The sequence below is a fragment of the Lemur catta genome, chromosome 2 (genome assembly GCF_020740605.2).
Source record: "Lemur catta isolate mLemCat1 chromosome 2, mLemCat1.pri, whole genome shotgun sequence".
Lineage (NCBI taxonomy): Eukaryota > Metazoa > Chordata > Mammalia > Primates > Lemuridae > Lemur > Lemur catta.
Window position 1 is genome coordinate 68,330,900 of NC_059129.1, and position 16,072 is coordinate 68,346,971.

The following is a 16,072-nucleotide window of genomic DNA, read 5'->3' on the forward strand; positions in this document are numbered from 1 at the left end:
TGATTGCTTTAAGTGTTCACAGAAAACCAGCTAAAGTAGATCTTTACTTCTGATTTCACTCATGGAAACTTTTTAAATTCCCCAGTTATTTTCATGTTTTCTAGTTACTCTGAAAGATAACCAAAGAGAATACATCTGAAACCTTGTTGTGATGATTGCTTCTCTTCCTGCATTGTCAGGTGGTCCCTGTAGATATAGAACATGCAGAATTATTCCATGCTTTGTATGAATGCCATTATCCACACCCAAGTGAAACATATTTTTTTAAACTTTTTTATTCTGAGAAACACATTAGGGGGAAAGTGACATATTGAATGTCTTCAGGAATTCCTTGTACTATGTTAATAGCTGTGGTAACATGAGGGAAAGATGAATCCTCTCACCTTGAGGGGATAACATTTTATTAATCATGTATTATTTTCTTGTTTTATTTGTAATTATCTAGTTTTCTTCTTGGCTAAAACAAATGCCAGCAGTAATTTTCTCTAGTAGCAATTAGGGACACCAAGAGGAATAAAAGCATATGGATAACTGCCTGAAGTGCTCCCTTAGCCTCTTTTCCACCTGGAAATGTGGATCCTGAGTGATCTTCCTCCAGATGCCTTGTCTTGGCTCTTGGAATGCACAGTTTCTAACCTGAGACCAATTGAAACCTTTCATGACTAATCAAAACAGTCTCAACTGACTATTTAGTGAGATTTGCACAATATATTTAGAAGAGTTGATGCTGGTAATGTTACTGAAAGTTTGGCACTTGTCTCTGAGGCCCCTTAAGAAGAACGAGGACAAGTGGTTTGAGGAGAAGGAAAGAGAAGTTTATTAATTTGCCAACAAATGAGGCAAATTGAGATGGGAGATTGACAGACTCCCGTCTCAAAGTACCAACGTCCTATTTCTGAGCAGAAGTGCAGAGTTTTTAAAGGTTCTGATCAATCCTATCTTTGGTTAAGGCGATCTCATGACCTACACCTGGATTAATCCCACCTTTGGGTAAGATGTGACCTCTGCCCAGAAAATTCATCTCCTGGAGCACAAAGAACAAAAGACATTCCCCTGCCCCTCCCAACCATAGGCCTGAGGCAGGGATGCAGGTCCTAGTTCTCCAAAAGGAATGGGGGTGTGTTAAAGAGATATAAAACATTTTGCCATTTTTTTGAGCCATTTCTTCTGTTACAATAACCAAAATAATACATCCTTTTGTTGCATGCAAATAGGTAAGCCAGGACACAGTTTTTCTGACAGTACATATTGACCATATAACCGACCTTTAATTTTTATGTGTAAATTGTTCAGGCTTTAAAACTGACACCGATACCACATATAGGAGAGAAGCAAAACGATTATGGAAGTACACAATCAATAAGTAATGAACAGTAATTATTTATTGGACAGTAAATCAATAGAAGTAGCTTGTGCCCATTTTCATATTGTCACACACATAACAGATAACTAGGCATAATCAATAGAAAGCTAAATTTTATACCTCTAGAGAAATGACTGATTTCATAAATATTTATGTGATCAATATATCAACTTGACATAAACTCCTTCTGAACTGTTAGAAATATTAGAAATGTCCTAAATTGTCCATTCCTAATAACGACCTATAGTCTATTTCTGAAGATTAAAAAAATACACTATTTATTCTGTACTGAATATAAGCATGTTGGCATTGCTGTGAACATTTCTTTTTTACTTATATATGCCAAATTATCTACATATATAAGAATAAAATCAGTTGTCAGTAGACTTGCATGATAAGACATACTAAAGGAAGTCCTTCAGACTGGAAGAAAATAATTTCAGATGGATATTCAGATCTATGAGAAGATCTGAAGAATGGCAAAAATAGTACATGATTAAATGTAAAACCTATTTTTTGTCTTTTCTTGATTTATTTAAATTAAGAAATTGAGTTATTTAATGAAAAGATAATAAAAATGCACTTTGAGGTTTATGATAAGTATAGAAGTACATAACAGTACAAGGACCAATAGATATCAACAGAAGTAGACTCTTCTCATATGATAAGTGAAGTGATATACATATAATAGGTAAAGTGGGATAATATTAATTCAAATTTGGTTGTGATAAATCAATTTATATTGTGATCCCTAAAAAATCAACTGGTGGTAGGGGGCAAAGAGATACTGTTTCATGCTCATAAAAAAGATAAAAATAAATACTAAAATTGATTATTTGATTGATGGATATTAAAAACCTAATTATCCAAGAGAAGCAGGAAAGAAAGGAAGAATGAAAATAAGAGAGATAAGCACCATTATCCTCATTTTAGGGATAATACAGATAAGGATGCTGCTACAAAGTGAAGGTAAAAAATTTGTCCAAGATTAAATAATTATTTAGTATAAGTTCCATGATTCAGAGACCTGATTTATTCCAATTATGCTCAATCCTTAAACAGTACTGAATAGACATTTTAATTACAATCACAACTGAAGGATAACACAGGTTTTGACTGGATATGATTAGAGTATTAATGTTTCTGCTAAAAAGATATTTTTAGATAAAATTTTGAAATAAAATTGATTTAGGTAACTTCTTACTTTGCTTTTTTTACTCTTATCTTTTCCTTCCTATTTTTAAATTTTAATCCAAAAAGCAGTCATTTAAAAAGTGAAATCAAGTCATATAACTACAAACCAAGAGAAAAGATAAAAAATAGTAATAAAAATATTTGTGATCCAAAAGTAATAGGAAAGGAATGACAAGGAAACAAATAATACAGAAAACAAGTGGAAAATAAATAACAGGAGTGTAAACATATCTAATCATATCAGTAATTGCATTAAATGTAAATTTACTAAGTGCTCACAATTAGAGGGAAAGATTACCATAATGGATTAAAGTATTGTAAGATCCAACTCTGTGATATGTTCATCAACTGCATTTTAAATATAAAGACACTGATACTACAAAAGTAAAAGAACAACAAAAATAAATGTAGTAGAAATACAAGTTATGAGAAAGAAAATCTAGCTGTATTCATATCAGAAAAAGTATACTTAAAGATAAATAGTATCACTAGAGATAAAGAGGGACATTTTACAGATATTAAAGTGTCAATTTCTCAAAAAGACATAATAATTCTATAAGTATAATTGCCTAATAGAACTTTAAAACATAAAACAAAAACTAAAAAAAAGAAACTACAGGATTAATTAGACAAAATTTATTATTATCCTTCAAGATTTTAGCCTGACTTTTTAGCAATGAATAGAATAATGGTAGATAAAATATAAGGGGCATTTGTTTGCAGACATGACAGAGTAATTATTACAATAGCCTTCCTAGCGGCAGCAACTACAAAAATGAGCAAAATATATGAGGCAAAGGTGCTAGTCATGGAAAACAGACATCACAGGACAGTAATTGCTGAGAGAAAGCAAACTTGACAGATGAACCCTACGGCCACCCCAGTCCTTTGCTGGTAAATAAGTTCCCAAAGCAAAACATTGCCAGTCTATTGAACTAAGAAGGCAGAGATACGAATTTGAGGCTGCTGGAGCATTTGGAATCTAGGAGATATGGCACTTAGAAAAAAAAGCAGAATAAGACACAAAAAGCCAGTACAGGGATTTCCTGCAAGTTCTTGGTTGAGGGTTAGGACCTGTGCAAGGGCAGGACAAAACAATATCATGTTTATAATAGCAGCCCCTGTGAGGTTGTGGGCAGAAAAACAATACTTCAGAAGAAACATTCTGAAAAATCCTTTAGTGCTAACTAGAATAAAGAAAACATTTTTATGTTCAGGTTATTCTCCTGAAATACCAGAAATACCATACTTGAGAACAATGAAATGCCCTAGGAAAAATATTATTCTAGCCAAAGTCTTGTACAGCTTAAAATGAAGCTTTAGTAAGACCTACAGGGGAAGCAGCATTTTCAGGTTGTAAACCACCAAGTTAAATGACCTAGGGAACTCATGGAACTTTCCACATATCTGCCCTAAGCGTTAAATCAAGTCTACATGAGTTCAAGGTGATTAGCCAATAATTGAACTACCCGCTAAAACAAACATGAACACTTTTCACTGCAAGAAAACAGAATGTAGAACCTCTAAAATGTATCACCCAGCATGTCCAATATTCAATAAAAGAATTTGCTAGACATGCAAATCACCAGTAAAATGTTATACAAAGTCAGGGCAGAAAGCAGTCAATATAAATTGATCCCAAAAGATCCAAGAAATTGGATTAAGTACTCAAAAACTTTAACACAGATATTGTAAATATGCTAAAAGGCAAAGATATATCATCTTAATGAGTAAAAAGATAAGTATTGTCAGCAGAAAAAAATAAGAATTGTAAAAAAACAAGTAGAAATTCAGAAATTATAAAATAAAATAACTGAAATGAAAAAGTTCTTTTATATATAGAGGTAAAATATCTGTCAATAGTAATACAAGCAGTTGAGGAAGTTAAATGAAACCATGCTATATGTTTATTACATGTATGAAGTATGAAATGGGAAGAAGGAAGAGGAGGATGGGAAAAGGGAAGTGGACATTATGAAATATGAAGTGAATAGTGAGAAGTGGAAAGTGGGAATTTTCAGTTATGAAGTCAAATGTGGGCAATGAGAATTAGGCTGTGTGGAGAGTTAAGTATGAAGTATAAAATGGCATAGTATTGATGCTACATATACTTTAATGAGTTAGGAATGTCTATATCAAAAGAGCTGAGACATAACTGGCCAATAGGGAAAATAAATAATATGGAAAAATTAAAAAAAATATTATTAACTCAAAAGAAGGTAGAAAAAACTAGTAAAAATGCTTCTTAAAAAGATAATAAAAGAACAAGAAAAGCGTATAAGAGAGCTTGGATGGAGAGTACAAGACGATAGACTAAAAACAAACTATCAATAATTACATTAAATCTAAAAAGAATAAACACTAATTAAACAGAACAGATCGTCAGACTGGATAAGAAAGGGAAGACCCAAATGTATGCTGTGTATAGAAACACATACGTTGAAAGTAAAATTAGAGGATGATGGAAAAATACACATACCACAACCATAGCACAAGCAAATTGATTTGGCTGTGTCAATATCAGTCTCAGTAGACCTCACGCCAAGGAATGTTACAACGTATAAAGAGGGATATCCTACTATGCTAACAGGTAATTCATCAGGAAGAATGCTAGCTTAGTATGTGCATAATGATAGTGTTTCAATAGGCATAAAGAACCAAAGGGAAGATTACACAAATCCACAATCATTGGAGGCATTATTCTCTCAGTAATTAGAAGAAAAACCCTGTTTCACTGTGTTCAAATTTGCATTTGTTTCTTACTGCTGCTGTAAGAAATTACCACAACTTAGTGGCTTAAAATAACACAAATGTATTATCTTATAATTCTGAAGGTCATAAATCTAAATAGGTCACATTGGGCTGAAATCCAGTTGTCAGCAAGGAGTCTCTAAGGGAGAATCCTTTTTTCTTGACTTTTCCAGCTTCTAGCGGTTGCCTGCTCTTCTTGTCTCTTGTCCTCCTTCCACCTTCACAGGCAGCAATGGCCAGTTGAGTTTTGTCACAGCTTATCACTCTGATGCTGGCCCTTCTGCCTCCCTACTCCACATTTAAGGACTCTTGTGACTACAGTGGGCCTACCTGGATACACCAGGATAATCTTTCTATTTTAATGCCAGCTGACTAGCAACCTAAATTCCATCTGCAACTTTAATTCTCTTTTACCATAAAAGTAGCGTATTCTAGGTTCCAGGGATTATCATGGGGACGTTTTTGAATGGCTACTATTCTGCATACCATAAAATTATACTTCAATAAAACATAATTAAAAGGGGAAATTAATATTGAAAGGACTAGCATAAAAACATCCCTATGGGTTTAAACCAGAAATATAAGTATTAAAAATGTTAAATACGAAACTATCTTGAATATACCTTTTCATGGTTTGTCTGATTTCATAGTCTCCTATTTGATAGCTTTCCATATCTTTACCTCCTAGTCTCTTCTCCTTCAAGGCCTAGCCTGACATGAGACAGAGTCTGACCCCCCAGCAGGTGCCTGAGATTTTACCAGAAATAGTTCATATTGATTTCATATGGTAGTCTGGATTGTTGTATGTTTCATACCTGAGCTGTTGCACTGGTAGCTTCTATAATGTTAGTCTGACTGAAATAGCTTGGGCTAAAACTGATGTTTTTTGTCAAAGCATCATGAATCAAATGTGCTTTCCTTTCACTGCCAAATTTCTGTGTACCTTGGCAGTGAAGTTTTGAAGCCAGAAACGTCAAACCAATGTCACCTATTTAAGGGAAGCCTATTAATTTTGCCCTCATATTTGTGCCTGATAAAATTTCTGATTTGATATTTTCTGTTTCAAAGACACATGTGGTGGTCACTAAGGTACTGCCTTCCTATGGCTCTCATTTGTGACATTTTTAGTAGTAGACCATACTGATTTCCTGTATGCTGACTAGACCATTGATATAATTTATCCTTCTTACTATTTTATGTTGTTTACTATTGACTTCAGCTGCAATTTTCTGAATATTCACTTTCACCATTAATCCAAATATTATAGGTCAAAACCTAATGTGTCACAGGAAAAGAACCCAATCAACTCTCACTGCCAAGGAAAATCAACCAAAGTAAGTAGGTTGATTCTCAGATACCCATCTCTTTCTACATACCTTATTCTAGTTCAATCAGATGGGAAAAGCTCGGCCCCATCATAAAATACTGGTTAAATAAATATTGTCCAAAACATACAGTTTTTGCTCTTACAATGAACTATGCAATAGTAAAAAGAATGCTAGATTTATTCTTAGAATTGGGTATTCTTCTTTGAGTACATTGATGTCTAATTATCCCTAGTCTTCCTCTTTGATAAAATTTAATAGAAAGCACTAGGTGATCCCTAAAGTCCCTTGCATTTGCAAGGCTAGTTGATTGGAATCTAGCTAGTTTCAAGATTATATATATTATATATATATGAAATATATATATATTGTATATGACACATATATAATCTTCCATAATATATATAAGAAATATACACATACATAAACTGAAGATATGTAAATTATAAATAATTTAACATTTAAATTGAAATTGGGATAATTTGGTTATATCTCTAGTCATTAGCAGTGGAAATTCTATGGTCTTCCTCTATATGATAGAATAAAGAAAATTTTAACTGCATAGATCATAGATTTAACAATAAAGCCATTTATTATAATATATCCTTAATTCCTACAAAATACTACTAATTAAGACCCAATCACTAGAAAATTATTAGTTTCCTTGCCAGCTTTTCTTAAATAGCAAGGATCAGCACTTCCTTGGGAATAAAATCCATTAAAGACACAGGCGCCATTTTCCAAACCTTGGTGTCTCCTGCCATCATCAGAGACAGTTGTCTTATCTTTTCAGTGCATACAGTATGTTCAGGGACCAAACAACCCTGCTGAACTTTAGTTTAAAAGCAAAGTTAAATAAAGTTGTGGAGACACTTAAGATCTCCATCTGCTGGGGCTGTCAAGATTAATTCTTCTTAAAACATCAATGCTTTACATTTTTAAGGTCTTGATTACCACATAAATAGTAAGATTCCCTTGACCATTCATGGTCTCTTATATGCTCATTACCACACACTCAGTTGCTTCTCTCTTGTCTCCCATTTCACCTCTAAGAATATGAACATACAGACCAAACTCCCCTCTTTACCTTCTGGGAAAATCTATTCTCCGGTGAATGAATACTGTTATACATCATTGATCTCATTACTGAGCACTTCATGCAATATGCCAAGTTAAACCTTCTTTCTCTTGAGAGTATTATTTACTCTGTGGCTTCTTAGGACTACTCATCCACAACCCACATACATGCATACCATGTTGTGAGTTTAGCCATTCTCACTTCACAATACCCCTTTCTAATCATTACTCTCTTTACTTATGCAAATTTCTCTTATTCTTGATGTATATATTGTCATCCATCTAATATCACTTCCCGTCCAACTTCAGATCTTTGCCTTTCTATAACCTGATAGTTTCCACTAATTTACTGAAAATCTTGACACCTGATTCCTTCACACCAAGTCCTCCCATTGAGATCAGGAATTTCAAATGGTAATGTGGATGAACCCACTAATAATAACTCAGCATATCTACTTCCTTGATTTATTCATATTAGCCAGCCATCCTATTTCTATAGTCAGAGCTTGGAACTTATATGCAACTGTGTGTCATAACGGTTTCACAACCAGTTTTCAGAAAGCAAACAAAAAAATTCTAATTTGGAGATTTCCATGTGGTAAATTCTCCCATGGACCACAGGTTGGCAGGAGGTACAAATAATCAGCTTCAGCACCCCACTGTTTATAGCCCAAAGCTGAGCTACTTTAAAATTTTCACACACCAACTCATTACATTCAACTTGCTGTCAACTCAGTCATTTGCAATTATCCAACATTCTCTATATATCTAATGTAGACTTCGAAATAAATCACCAGAACATTTTCCTTGCTGAAATTGTTACCCTCTTGGCCCATTATACCATTTCTCAAAGCCTGGCAAAACTCTTAAGTCTAGATCAGTCTATCTGCTTGCCTTTTCATACCTACCCTGAGCTACACAATACAAATGAAAAATATCTTATAACTTTAATAATTGGTATCAAAGTTATCTAACCTCAGCTCAGTCTTCAACATACCCCACTTCTTCTAAGTTTTCCTATACAATTCAGAATCTATTATTAGTTTTAGAGATGAGCTTTCACTATGTTGCCCAGGCTGAGATGCAGTGGCTATTCACAGGCATGATAATAGTGCACTACAGCCTCGAACTCCTGGGCTCAAGTGATCCTCCTGCCTCAGTCTCCCAAGTAGCTGGGACTAGCAGAGCACACCGCCATGCCTGGCTTTAGAAGCTCTTTCAATTAACTTTACTTTGATATCAAACTCTACTATTAATATTACCCCTTTCACCTTTTGGAAACCTTCACACAGGAACTTTTTTTTTCAGCAGTTTCTCCCTTTTAAGCCATTATTTTTACTCCCTCTATGGGATCTTTTAAACCGTCAATAAATATGTTTCAATAACTCCTTTTTAAAAATTCTAAGTTTCGTAGGATTTTTTCCTGTACCTGCTTGACAGAGAAATTTTGCTGTCTTTTCTTTACGAAATAACATTTCTACCTCAATACAATTGAAACTTGACCATGACCTATATCACTCCATTAAACTCTTTCTAGAACCACTAGCAGCCTCTGTGCTTTAGCATGTACTTTAAACAGCAGCTGGTATTGTCGATCATTCCACATATTTGATTCTTTTGTTTTATATTTCTTTTTTTATTTTAACAGATTTAGGAGATAAAAGTGTTTTTTTGTTACATGGATTCATTTCATAGTGGTAAAGTCAGGTTTTTTAGTGTGCTGGTCACCAGAGTTGCACACATTGTATCAGATGAGTAATTTTTGATCCTCCCCCTCCTAATCCCCTTTTCTTAGTTTCCAATGCCCATTATACCACTTTATGGCCATATATACATATTGTTTAGCTCCAACTTATAAATGAGAACATATATTTGTTTTTACATTCCTGAGATACTTCACTTAGAATAATGGTCTTCAGCTCCATCCAAGATGCTACAAAAGACATTAATTCATACATTTTCATGGCTGAGTTGTATTCCATGGTGTGTGTGCATGTATGTGTATATATACACACACACACCCCTACTTCACATTTTCTTTATTTACTCATTAGTTGGTGGGTGGGCACTTAGGTTGATTTCATATCGTTGCAATTATGAATTGTGCTGTGATATACATTAGGGAGCAGGTACTTTTTTGATATAATGATTTCTTTTCCTCTGGGTGGATACCCAGTAGTGAGATTGCTGGATTGAATGGTAGGTCTACTTTTAAGTATTTGAGGATTCTCCATACTGCTTTCCATAATAGGTAGTACCAATTTACTTTCCCACCAACAGTGTACAAGCTTCCCTTATCACCAAATCTATGCCAACATCTATTTATTTTGATTTCTGATTAATGATCATTCTGATAGGGGTAAAGTGGTATAACATTATGTTTTTGACTTGCATTTCATTCATATTGCCCAAAGTGATTTACATATTCAGTGCAATTCCCATCAAAATACCAATGTCATTTTTCATAGAATTAGGAAAAAAAAAAAAACCTAAATTACACATGGAATCAAAGAAGAGCCCAAATAGCCAAAGCAATCCTAAGAAAAAAGAACAAATCTAGAGGCATCACATTACCTGACTTCAAATTATACTAGAAGGCCATAGTAACCTAAATAGCATGATACTGGTATAAAGGTAGAGACATAGACCAGTGAAATAGAATATAGAACCCAGAAATAAAACCATATAGCTACGACCAACTGATCGTTGACAAAGCAGACAAAACCACATACTGGGGAAAGGATGCTCCGCTGAATAAATGGGGCTGGGAAAACTGCATAGCCATACATAGAAGGACAGAACAGGACCCCTCTCTCTCACTATGTTTTATATTTCTTTACCCTTTACTCTCCTCTCCGTAAGTGACCATTTTTTGCTTCAACCTCAAGAATCCTATGTGTTTTCCTTCTTACTCAATAATATTAATACTATAGTCATTTTATTTATTCCTATGTACACAATTAACATCATAGCCTTTCAAATCTATGTGTTATCAAAAAAAGTTCAGAAAGCCCAAAATGTTTTAAAGTGCAGAAAAGTTTCCACTATGTCCTCACCAGCCACCTAGTTCTTTTTTCCCCAAGTGCTGATACACGTTTCCTACACATTCCTCTCAAGAGTCTATACGTACACAAACAATCTGTACAAATTACAGATATATGATCATTCGATTTACTTTGGCAATTTTATGTTTTCACTTGTGTAGTCATTTATAGACATTAAAAGATAGGTGCCAAGTAATTATTTAAAAGAGAATTTTCAAGCTTTGTCAAGCACTGACGTTTTCAAGGCACTTCATTTTGGTCTCATTATTAATTCTTGGCCATAGTACATCACAATTATGAATCTCATAATTAAACATAGTATTTTTATCTGCTTTCTCAATTCCTATGTTTATCTAGGGAGAAGAGTACCATTAGAAATGGATACTTTCAGTGTAATTGGTTACAGAGGGTATTATTTCATACTTAAACTGTGATGAAAAATGTAGAATTTTGTAGCCTTCAAGTAATCTTTCTTATTTTAGCCACCAATCCCTTATCTCTAACTTCAAAGAAACCTGTTTCTGATCTTTTTTAGGGTTCTTTAGTGCAAATCATATATTTTTTCATCTTTTTCCCACTGTTAGTTTAGGCTTCAGCTATCTCAGCTGTTTCCAGTTACTTTTTGTTTATCTGCTTTCCAGTTGATAAAATTTTCTTGCTGTTGTCATTTATCTTATATAATCTCTATTATTGTAGTTTTAAGTCTTAAAAATAAATTTCTTACAATAGCTAGAATGAGATTTCGTGAGGACACAAAGTTAAATGTAAGTCTTTAATCTACCTTCTAACCTGGAACCCCAAATTAGGTTTTTAAAATCCCTTTTTCTCTCTAGTATTCAGATGATATAGGATAGTAAAGTCCTTTTTCACATAAAATTTTCTTCAATTTTACCATATTATGGTGCTTGGAATTGTTTCCTATGGGTGATAATTAAAAAGACATAGCCTAATATCTTGATTATAGACATAGATCTTTCCTTACATGGATTATAGCCCTAGCTGTAAATATGTAATCAAATAATAAACTGAAATGCAGATATCCTTCGGATTGATTTTAATTGCTCATAGTAAAATTAAAGAAATAAACAGCCAAAAATAAATGAATAAAATTATATTTTATGCATCCAACAAAATGAAGAAGGAAAATAAATTGGAAAATGTAAATTCTTTGTTTTGAATAAAGGATTAGGCTAATCTCTCTGGAACTTTATCAAAATCTAGATTTGTCTGAGCACAAAATACTTGCTCATTATATTGTTAAAATAGAAAATCATACAATTGGGGAGCATCTAATGAAGCAAGATATTCAGCTGGTTTGTGGATATGAAACACAGGGGAAATCAAACAACAAACAAAGCCATGTGCATATCAAATGACTTCAACTACATTAAAATTGTTTTCTATATAAAATGCTATTTTCTCATTTGGATATTGGTTATTATAGAAATGATCATGCTATAACTCTTTAATATGAACTTAAATGACACTTCAAGATAGCTAACTTATTTTATCCTCCTTAAGGAAATGAAAATACTGATTACTTGAAATTGTGAGTGGCTTTTAGGTCAAATAAAAGGTCAACTAGAAGAAAATTCTTGATATTCCATTCACTTATGAGGCTGCTTTGATTCTTCACAACTGATGAGTTTTTAAGGATTTTTTAAAAAGAGAAATACCACACATTGTGAAGGCCCATTTGTTCTTGGTTAGGATGCATCAGTTTCCAATGCTATTACGTGATTTTGAATTTTTCCTACTGCCATGAAATCTTGTCTCCATAAAGTAAAATTTGAAGGCTTTTCAAATGGACTTGTAAAAATTAAAGAAAAAAATACAAAGTGTCTCAACTATGTAATGTTTATTGGTTTAATAGAGCATGCTATGAAAGAATTTATTCAAAATCTAGCAGAAGTTTCATTTTTTTTAAATATAAAAAAGGTCACTTTTAGAACAATTTGAAAATAAAGGGTAAATCCATAGTATGGTTTGTTTGACAGAATTTTACAATGTATGAGTGAATAAAAGCCTTGAGAAATCAAAGTCCTGAGAGTCATCATTATGAATACTGCTTTTGGCCAAGCTGGCACTCTATATTAAAGGTATCTGAGAAGGCAACTATGTAAATTCTCCCATTTAATTTATCTGCAGGCAGAAATCTACAGAAACTTGAAAACCCTAAAGAAAATTGTTGAAGGTTACTCTTGCTCAGATGACCTTAAAATTGAAACATGGATTTGTAATCGTTTTTTGGTGACATGGACAGCAAATCAATGATGTAGACCTTGCCAATAATGACCTCACTGACTTAAGAACAAAGGGAATGATGCCTCATGAATTTCACTCAACAAGCCTTAGATAATTCTGTTGTTCCTTGACACAGACTTATCCTCATTTCTCAGAGTAAGGTATGTGTGTTTTGATTATTTTTTCTATATAATCTTTTAGTTGAGAGTTTTTGCACTTATTTCCATAAAAATAGGAATTGAAAAATTGATTGGAGATCAAAGATAGCCTTTGTCTTACAAAAGACCACTCAATAATTTAAAACTTTTCTTTAAGACAATCAAACTTATTGTCATTGAAATATATAAGCAGATATCAACTTGTTTTTTTGATTTATGTTCACAATTTTCCTTTTTCTTAGAAATGGAAGGTAATTAATTGGTGGCCTCAACATCCTCAGAATCGTCCATCAACGTTCCCTATAACACTTAGCTATAAAGTTGGTACTTCATAAGACTCTACTTCCTTGAACCTCTTTCAGGTGGAATTTGGACATTTTATAAAAATCTATACACAGTAATATAAGTGGAAATATCACTTTCCTCTTTACTTGCCTAAGCAGTTTCTTTTTGAGAACATTGCTCCTTTGTGGTTTTAATTTAAAAATAAATAGCTAAAAATAAACAAGCTAGTCCTTTCTCTTCAAGTTGTATATAATTTGTTTATATGTTCTGTACTTTTGTTCATTTTCTCATACAATAACATTCTAGTTATTTGCCCTCATTCCTTAGTGACTTGGCCCAGTTGCTTCACAGCTCAGATTTTGACTCATTTTTTATCTCTGTGAGTGATTCATCCAAAATTCTGACTTCTTGCTTTCTTGACCTCCTGTTTCCAATGCTCTTCCCCTCCATTTTTCTAACCCTTTTCCTTTTTCCATATCATGGACTTTATAATGAACCCCAAATCTTCTATCCCAATTTCTCATAAATCCCAATTTCTGACCATACCTTTATTTTCAACTTATTTCGTAATCCCTGATATGTATGTAATTAATATAATTTTGTTGAATTGAATGACATTAAATTAAACACCAAGTGAGGCAAGGATATTTCATCATAAAATATAAAATAAGATAGTTTAGCTTCAGAAGATTAACTTCCAAAACAGAAACTAAATTTTGCATATGAGTTAATGTAATTTTCAAATAATTGAGATCCAGAAGTGTACAAGAATTACATTTATGGTCATGTGCATTCTTGTGCATATACATATACATATATGTGTACATGTGCCTACACATATACACACACAAACATATATTCATTGTTTATGAATTTGTAGATATTTTGCTCAGTTGAAAGTAAGAAGGATATTAGATATTTAATCAAAGTTTTCTTTCTTCTAAATTTTTAGTGTCCAAAATATCAAGAGGGATGATCTATATTTCATTATATATAAAACATAAAACACATCTATATTCATAACAAATTCTATATGTGACATGTTCTCAATGATAGCACATTTAAATTTAAACTAATATGTATCTCTTGAGGTCCTGCTTAGCAATATTACATGATAACCAACATCAGAATAAAGAAATTTAGTGAGTATACAGTTATTTTTAAGCAAAAGAAGCCTGACTGGAAATAATTGATGGCAAACAAACAAACAGAAACAAACAAACAAACAAACAAACAAAAACAAAGACTTTTTAGTACGGAAAATGCAAATAAAGACAAGAGCAGAAAAGTGAGAAAATATGCACTTGTCATAGCTAAAATTGAAGAGAAAAAACAATTCTCAGCAAATTTCATGGAAAGTGTAAGTGTATGTCAGAAGAAAAAATAAGCAAACTAATATTCATTTATAGAGTTTCTTACTCTCTAGGCAATTGTCATATTGGGATGGATAACTCTTTGTTGCTGGTCTGATTTGTTCATCACAGGATGCTTAACAGCTTCTCTGTCCTCTACCCACTCGACGACAGTGACAACTCCTCCAAAAGCCATACAAACAAAAGTGTTTCTAGACTTTTCAAAATACCCCTTGGCGGGTGGGGAGCAAAATCACCCCTGTTTGAGACCCATTGATTTAAGTAAAAGAACATAGAGTATCTTGTACTCCTTGGTGGGAACTGACTCCTGCTTTTTGCTTCTGCTCTTGACTTTAACATACTATTGGGTATCAGTAACAAAAAAAGAAAATGACAAATGATAAACAATATAAAAAGAAAAACCATATATTTTTCATAAAAGGAAGTAGAAAATTTGTTAAAAGAAAAGTAAGAATCAACGCCATACCAGTGGTACAGTGTGCCTCCCAAACTCTAGAGGTACATTTATTTTCACTTTTTTTCTTTCCTCTCCCAAGTTAGTGTATACAATTTTCGTTGCTCTTCTTTTCAAGAAAAAAAAAATTCCTACTATTTTCTACAGTTTTGAAATGTAAAGATTTATGGAAAGCATTACACAGCAAGCCCCACAATTTGCATTAAAATGTATGATTGAAGATCACTGTATAACTTCATTCCTGCTGTTCTGTATTGATTGTGCAGTTTCATTAGACTACCTTCAAAACTCTATTCCAAATGCATTATAGATTTGCTAATTTCAATAATTGCCTTGTGACTCTGACTATATCTATAAGTGACTAAAAATATGTGCTGCAGGAAGGCAATGCTAGTCAGTCATTTGGCCATTTTAATAGCTAAAATTTTAAGACTCAATATGGCTTTACTGATTCATATGGATTAGGACTACTCTCCAAGTTGAACAATCGAAATGAATTTTTTGTTTAAATGTGTGTTGGTTTACATATATTTTCTCCCCAGGATGCAAATATGTATTTCATAAAATTTGTAAATTTGCTTTCACTTTTCATCTTCATCCATGACAACTGCAACATAGCTAGAATCCTGTGAGTACATGTGGAAAATTCATGTTGCTGAGTGTATAACAGAGCAGAACAGGGCAGATTCTGTTTAGACTCTATCCTAGCATTAAAGCTGACATTACTCCATTGTACATTATTTTTTTCCCATTAAAGGGGGTCCAAAATATAAACCTGAGCATCAGCCTTTTAACAAGGCACCA